Source organism: Haliotis rufescens, unplaced genomic scaffold, assembly GCF_023055435.1.
Source record: "Haliotis rufescens isolate VD_foot unplaced genomic scaffold, xgHalRufe1.0.p SCAF_3, whole genome shotgun sequence".
Lineage (NCBI taxonomy): Eukaryota > Metazoa > Mollusca > Gastropoda > Lepetellida > Haliotidae > Haliotis > Haliotis rufescens.
The window spans coordinates 64,306,977-64,315,729 of record NW_025964001.1 but is presented as its reverse complement, the minus strand read 5'-3'; positions in this window follow the sequence as shown (position 1 = coordinate 64,315,729).

Below are 8,753 nucleotides of genomic sequence, written 5' to 3'. Positions count from 1 at the left end.
TGCTTACTCATATGTAATTTAGACATGCTTAAGGTAATGATTTCACATTCTTAACAAAAAACTACCTCAACTTTTCTAATTTCTTAGTTGGATTTTGCAATATTATCAGTAGTGTGGATAGAATCCTATACGTTACAACTGTCTATCACAAAGTAAAATTGTTAAAGAATATATTGTACCTTAATTATCATATGACCCCTTAAAAACCGTCATTTATCCAATAATTACCTATGGTTATATGTTTCTCCAGCAACTCAGCAACATAAGAGCCATCTGTATCAATGCCTTGGCATTTAAATTTTCAAAATGTCACATAGAATTGTCATAGTCACTTTACACCAAAATAGGTCCCTTGAAGTCTTGAATAATAAAGTCAGAATTCTTGATATGTGTCTTGATATCATATTCACAGAGAGTCATCAAACCTGTCATTGCTGTCATCACCATCATTAGTTGACATATTTGTGTCATCGTCGTTCTCACACACTGAGGTGCAGAGGCAGAGTTCTGTACATGACAAGTTGTTTGATCGACATGTACATCTTTGGGTCAAACAGTCTTTCCTACACTGACACCTCACCATCTCAATAATAGCTTTGGGGGCTGGGAGAACATCCATTGTTGTTGGTTGGATCCGGTTATCTTTGTCCTTATGGAATCCATGTTGAAGTGGATCTAATTGGATCTGAGGGGCGATATTGGCTTGACCCCACACATAAGCTTGAATATGAACCCTCAGAATGTGCTGCTTTAGAGCACCCAGTGTTGGTGGTAGCTTGTCACTCTCTGCCATATGTTTGCAGAAGAGATACCATCTGAGCTCTGGAATATCTGTCACAGAGAGGCCTTTTGGACAGTAAACACTGCATACAAATCTGGCCAATGTTGAAATTATTTGGTCACAGAGTTCATCACTTGTAGTCAGCACAAGGAAAGCATTAACAATATCATCATCCGTTTTCAAGTATTTCTGAAACCATGTTGCTTTTCCTACTCGGGAAAATCTGCCTGTATTGTCAGCTCCTGTGAAGGCATGGAAGGCTGGCAAAGCTGATGATTTCTTCACACCTAGGGCTGTCCAAAGAGGCTTTATTGGAAGAACATTTGAGGCCATTGAGAGTGTGGTGTTTTCCAGGAGACTGCTGTAATTTGCAATGGTCAAAACAAGGACATCAGTGTCAGGAGAGAAGATTGTCAACTGCGAGTTCCTTGGATTGCGCTGTGAAGCTGAAATAGCAAGATATATCATGAGTGTGTCAGCTTCTTCATGATTGTTAGCTTCAAACTCCAAGTCTCTGTTGCTCCTGGTACAGCCGGATGCAGATGCAATAAAGGTTTGAGACGAATCAGCATTATACTCCAGTGTCTTTTCTGCCAGGTAGTCTGTCAGATCAGCTTTTGTTTGGTCATGAGACAGAAAACGATTTAACATGATGTGCTTGATTCTGGTGTCATCTCTAATTTGGTACTGAATAGGATCTCTTCCTTGGCGTCTCTTTTCTCTTGTTGCAGATTTGAGGGAATCTTGCTTGTATGTGTCAAAAGCAAGTATGACCTCATCAAACCCTCTTGCCAGGTTCATCACTCTGTCATTGAAGCACTGACTGAGATCTTCAACTGTTTCCACTGTATTTGGTAACTTTGTCATCTTCTGAAGTACAACCATCCCATCTATAACAGCAATTTTTCTTGGGATTTAGTTGAAGGTTTGATTTTGTTCTGTGTCACTGTCATCAACTGTGTTCTCTGGCTGACTTGCTTCATAGTTCATTGCTTCTTCATTTACAAACTTTGTAAGACTGGTGATCAACTTGGACTTGTCAGTGCATGGTAACAGCAATCCACTTGGTGAAAACAGTGACCTTGGAGTCAGCGTGAACTCAAAGTTACCAATTGCCTGTTTCAAGTCAATGTCTCTACTTGATCTGGCAAGAACCATCAGCCTTCCATACAAATCTTTTGTTTCTCTGAGATCCACATTCTTACCTCGGAGACGAACTGTTTGCTTTTGGCATCCTGACATGTACATCTTGTTGTTTTCCCTCTTCACTGGTGCCCAAAGACTCACTGGCCCGTTGATTCGTTGAGACACGTACTCTTCATAGAGCTTCTTTCCTGTTTCATCAATATGTAGGATCTGAGACACAAACTCTTCAGGGACATAGGCATGCGTCATTTAGTTAAAGATCTTGTCACCTTCAAAAGCAAATGGATTACCATGATCCAGAACAGCAGATTTGATCTTGTCAACTGCAGTGTGATCCCGACAAATGACTCCTGGTGAAAGGTCATGATGTTCTTCCATATCTTTTGCCTCTCGATGAAACTGACTTTTGTACTCACTAGCAAGACACAAGAGTTCTGGAGAGGCCAAAAAGAAACGCTGCCTGGCATTGGAATTGTTTGAGATACCAATCAAGCCTGAGTGAACTTTCATTAATCTGTTCAGATGTTCACATGCATGATCAGCTCCTATGGATGTAAATGGAATGTCATTCTTTGTAACTGATATGTTTCCAGCTTCAAACTCCTTCCAAGTCTCGGGGAAGTCGATCTTCAGGGCATGCATGTCAGCAATATATCGGGGCCACAGTCGTTTGTACTCGAGTCGGTCCATAGCAAAGAATAATCCGCTCAGTTCTTCTCCAGCCTCAAGATGAAGCTTCAGATCTGCATTGCGAGAAGCTGCTATGAAGAACAGAATTGTCTCAACTCGATGTAGATAATTCATCAGTGATTTGAACATAGCATTCTTTGATTTCTCAGTCTCCCATTTCAGAAATGATTCCATGACTTCTTCATTCTGAATTTGACCAATCAGATTAGAATGTTCATCTTTGACAATTTCAGCCTTTGATGATTTATCAGTCTTCCTGCATGCTCTTTCGATTTCAGCTGCTGTTTCCACACAAACTTCTTGAAGTTGAGGATATTCCTTGAAGAACTCTTGCAATGCTAATTCATAGAGTGCCATGTAGGTATACATATGAGCCCGCAGACAACGTTTGTAATGCGTACATGTAAGAACCTGTCTTGTTGTTGTGGGGCCAAAGACATCAGCTTCCATCCATGCATCATCAATGCCAGAGTTTTCTATGGACGTGCCTAAAGCTCTCAGCGCAGCCATGACAACATGCAGTTCTCTCAGTCGTGGCACAATGTTTTCTTTCAGTTCAGGCTTAGCATCTAGGAGTTTGATTACCTTCTCATAAAGGGCCATGTCAAATGTGATGACTGTAGGATGTTCATTTCCAACTGCTAGTTCTTTCAACTTCTTAGCTTGCAATATGACAGTTAGCAGTGTAGACCATTCATGTGCTACTTCTGGAAGGAGTGATAGGGCACCAACTCTAGTTGTTGATTGTCTCTCTGACAACAAAGACATGTAGCCAGCCCATCCAGGAATCATGCTAGCTTCTTTCTCATCATCTGTTCTGGCTATCATCGAAGCAACAACCCAGCCAAAGTGTGTTAAGTGATAGGACTTTCCAATACCTGCTTTGTTGGTTATAAATTCTTTGTCTTTTGAATGTGGATGGTTTCTTGGATTTGGTTTTTCACAGTAAAGCATCTTGGTATGGTAGGGAGCCACAGAGAGACTGTTTGCTTCAGTGATCTCAAGGGGTGGTGATATCTGCTGTCCAGTTGCTCCAGTGCTCTGATATACAGCAGTAATAGTCCCATGTGTGGTGCCTTTGCCATCATGAGTGTCCTCATCAAAGTCTGTGTTGTCAACAGCAAAAAAGACAAAGGAACCTTTCCTCAGAAATGGTGGAACATATAACCCTTGGAACTGTCTGGTGTTCTTCACAACTGCATTGGCCAGAGCTGTTTCCAACATTAGAGAACGTCTGTATGGAATGCAATAGTTGTGTGCACTGAGTAGATCCATGATCATCTTGTTTCTTGTGTCATGGTGGACTGTAAGGCCTAATCCTATTATTTGAGGATTTTCTCTTCCATTGTGAGATCTGAATGTTTCACATTCTCTTTTCTGTGTATATTTAACTTGTCTTCTTGACTTGAAACCGTACATAATGTTCTGACATACAGTCAGTACTGTTCTGTCAACAACGCTGGCTTTTGCTTCATTCTGAAGGTTTTCAACAGTTCCCACCATCATCCAGCGTACCAGAGTGTACAGCTCGATTTGGACGTCATTAATGTTACTTGTAACAGATAGGGGATTGTTGATTTTGTCATCTCTGTCAAAGGCTTCTATACTCTTTTGTACAAGCTGTGCTGACTTGTATATAACCTTCATGTTGTCCATGCCCTGGTCGTTTTCAATTGCAGCATGCACCATCTCTTTCTCGCAGGCTTCAGGGGAGTAGAGAACATCCGGTTTTCTTCGGTCTTTTTGCAGAACAGATCTGACGGATGGTAATTCTGTAAGTATCCTATCTTTCAGCCACTGCCTGGAATAAGTAGGTACATGGTCAGACAAGCAGTCTATACCTCCCAGCATGTTGATATATGTAACTTCAATATCTCCCATTGACAGATAGGCCTTGTTGTCTGTCTGTCTACATACCAGATTAATAAGTTCGGTTAAACAGGCACTTTGATGTCCAGATTCAGATCGCTTGTTTTCTTTGTGGGCTTCCTGGCGCAAAACATGAAATACATTTGTAGTCCAGCAGTTTTTGTGGTATCTTACATCAATGGAATGGGCATCACTTGGAGAGATTGATGAATAAAGTTTGGTCTTTAAGGCAGGATTGTTTGAAATCTCAACGGCATATCTTAAATCTTCCCCAGCATTTAAGGTCCTGACATTAAAAAGTGGCTGTCTGTCCTCTTCCTGGCAAAAGAAGCACAAGTCCTTGACCAATGGCATTGTAGACGACCGTGTAAATGGTGCGGATGTTTCCTCATGGAGATCTGTTCCTTTCCTTTTACGGCCTCTCTTTTTTGAAGGTGTGGAATCATCAAGTGTTCCTTTCTGTGTCCTGTCTCGTGCTCGCTGTATTTGATCGCTGTTGGTAGCATTGCAGTAGCAAGTCCGATGCCAGGCAGCACTGTGAGATGATAGAGTCTCTCTGTCACAGCCTTCAAGTCTTCGCCATATACCAGTATATTCACCATCATGGACATTCGCTCGTTCAAACAAAACATTGAGTAAGCGGTCGTAAGAATACAATCTTGGTTGCGATACTAGTATGGATGATCCATGATGGGCATTCTTTTGGCACAGAATACAAAGATTCCAATCTGTAGTGACTGATGTTGATATCTTCTGACTCACTTGCCCAAGCTGTGGTAATGATATCATCATTTAGGTTGAAATTTTCCTGAAACAAACAATACTGATCATAAAGTGAAAATAGAAGAAAATAGAAATAGTATTTTTTGTTTGTTTTTATAATCAAACATCCTTTATTAAAAATATATGTCCAGAAATATTTTTAAAAAGTGTTTGTGCTCTTTAGTAAAAAAATTCATTTCAAGTCTTCATACTAGAATTTGCTATTATTCATAGTTGTTAGGAAAACATTACTAAAAATGTTTCATGTATACTACAATATCTTATGGGTTTTATTTTGCAAGTGAAATTACCAAAATATTTAACTTATCATCTGAGGTCTGCAAGCAAAAGTAATTAGTTGTCTGGACACAACAATATGTGACATGCACAGACCATTGCAGTGGGGCCCTTTTAAGGATGTATTGAAAATTGTTTTTAATGCAAGCAAATAAAATTATTACATGTACGTTTAAAAGATTGGCATGCTACGTAAAAGTATATAAATTATCTATGAAACAATTAAGAAACAAGAATAATTGCAATATTTAACAAAAATAATTATACTGAATCCCTAAACGGGCCCCAAGGTATCAGAGAGCATATAACTTTTATGTAGCATAACTTGAGCTAAATAGGATAGTTTACACTAAAATTGAAATTTCCTGAAACTGAATATACGCTAGGAAGCATTTCTAGTTAAGTTTAACATGTAGCAAATGGTTGCAATATACTTTTAATGAAACAGATCAAGCCTATGTTGTCAGTCATGTTATTATGAAGAAATCATTGCCATTCAATTTCTCAATAATTATCAATGAACCAACATAGATAGCACGCGTCATAATATTCTATAAATATTCACTTACCTATTTAGATGAATTTCAGCGGGTCTTGGTTGATGATAAGCCTTCCTTGATGATGGAAAAACTCTTCTTGTCAGAGTTGTCTCAGCCATGTTGACTTGAAAGGTCAATGTCACAAGGGGAGATAACTCATTTTCCTAATATTTACCTACAACTAGTCATTATTGCTGTCATTTACCCTGGCATCAAGTGGTCAAGTTTGAGCGTCATTTATTCGCAAACTATGGACCCCAAAAATTGGAAACATTGGTTTTTATGTTGAGTAGCCTCTATAGCATGTAAAAATATATACAGATGCAAATCTCCAAATTTTTTTAACGAAAAATTAAAAACGTACACAATACAATGGACTAAATTCGGCTGATACAATAAATTGTAAAAGATTTGGTTTGGAGAGATTCAAACGCATTCAAAATATGCATATCAAACAGCTTTTTTTTTAAATAATTAAAATAGCTTCCAACACGCATTAAATAATTAAAACATTGTACAATCATTTGAGGGACAAAACGGACAAAATCTCGTTGCTGCACTTCTGTGGTCAATTTTTTAATTTTAATTTTGAACAAAAGTTTCAATATGCAAATTGTTTCGGGAAGCTATTTAACTAAATATATCATATAAATTATTACATTTCACGAAAACACATTTTGTATTTAGTTGGAATAAATAGTTACTCAGTTTTCTATTGAAACTCACACATAAATCGCCCCTTTTGATGAGCGTACCAATAGTGAAACTATGTATATTGTATGGCGCCAATTCCACGCAACGCCTGCTCATGTGCAAAGCGGAAAAGTAACACATGCATGCACCAGTTGTACTCATGGACAAATTAAAACATACCCATGTTCAAATAAATGTTTGTATAACTGAAAAGTATTCATCAGCTAAGGTGCTACGATCGGTATGGCTTTATAGACTGATCTATTTTCAAAGTCCTGCATCGTGACTGAAGAGTACCGTTTAACCAGTTCACATGTCTATACAGATTGGCTGTGCAGAGTTGCGACCCTTGGTCATGCCAGCATCCGATGAGCGTGGGTTGGAGTCCCGTATTCGCTCTGATTATGATTCTCTTTTTTTATGGTAATTGATATATTTCTGAGTCCCTGTTACAAATAAGACCAGACACCCAGGACAGTGCCCTGTCCAAATAAAAAAAGATACAAAGACAATGTTAGAAAACACAAGCGAAGTTATTAAATGAGTGTTGGAAGTTATTGTAATGCAAGGGAGGATCCATCTTTTTTAAAAGGGAGGGGTCCAAAATATCACATTTAAGTTAATTGTACTGCTACAGCCTTCTACATTTGGTTTTCGAAAGGATTGGGGTGCGGGTGTCAGGGTGGGTGGGGAGGTGGTTGTGTTATGCACGTTGATGGTTAGTTTGACATTAGAGGTATAGATATTATGGAGCTATTTTTTTTAAATTGGACATTGACATACACACTCACACACACTCACATCCACTCGCTTTCTGTACAAAATCATAAAAAGGATTAATATAATGAAATCAACAGAAATTTAAGTATTAGCACGAACTGATAGGCTGTGAAATGATTAAAATACTGGTCACACAGCAGCATCTCAACACACTCTCTCACTTTAAACACATACGACAATTGTGGTTGGTTGGTTGTTTCACGCCGCACTCAGCAATTTTCTAGCTATATGGCAGCGGTCTGTAAATAATCGAGTCTGGACCAGACAATCCAGTGATTAATATCATGAGCATCGATCCACGCAATTGGGATCGATGAAATGCATCAACCAAGTCAGCGAGCCTGACCGCCCGATAGTTAGTTGCCTCTTACGACAAGCATAGTCGCCTTTTACAGCAAGCATGGGTTGCTGAAGACCTATTCTACCCCGGATCTCTTCACGGGTCCGACATTTATGGAACATGAGATTCGAAATGCAGGTCACACATTAAAAAATCGCATTAAAAGCAGATGTGTTACCCCTCTTCACGTGCTGAGGTCTCGTATCGGAGTCATAAACCGTGTGTGACGTAACGCTTGTATATTTGTTTGTTTGTTGTTTAACGCCGCACTCAGCAGTATTCCAGCTATATGACAGCGGTCTGTAAATAATCGAGTCTGGATCAACCAAGTCAGCGAGCCTGACCACCCGATCCCGCGAGTCGCCTCTTACGGCAAGCAAGGGTTGTTGCTGGAGACCTATTCTACCTTGGATGTGCTAACTGATATTATTAGAGGCTTATGTACATTTACATTATACAATCATGTGTTGCATTATGTTATGTTTCCTGTTCTGTGTTCCAGAATTTGTGATGTCGAATAAAGACATCTGAAAACAGTATAACACCTACTCATTTTATGACAGAGATCTAAAAACCAGAGCTTCAGAGTTATAAGGGCGACCTGCCCGTTGATGTTTCCTTCCAAATCACCAGACTTGGCTAGTGATGCCGCCTTGACTTCGCTCCAGACGCCATGGTTTGACAACTAGAACGCAACAATTTGAATGAAAACCTGGAATCTGCTTTCTCCTCTGTGGGTGGGGTGGGGGTGGGGGTTTAACGTCGCGTCCAAGAATATTGCACTTATATAGCGACGTGCATGTAAATGTGTGTGTGAGTGATTGCTTGTACTAGTCCGGACTGATGCCGATTTATA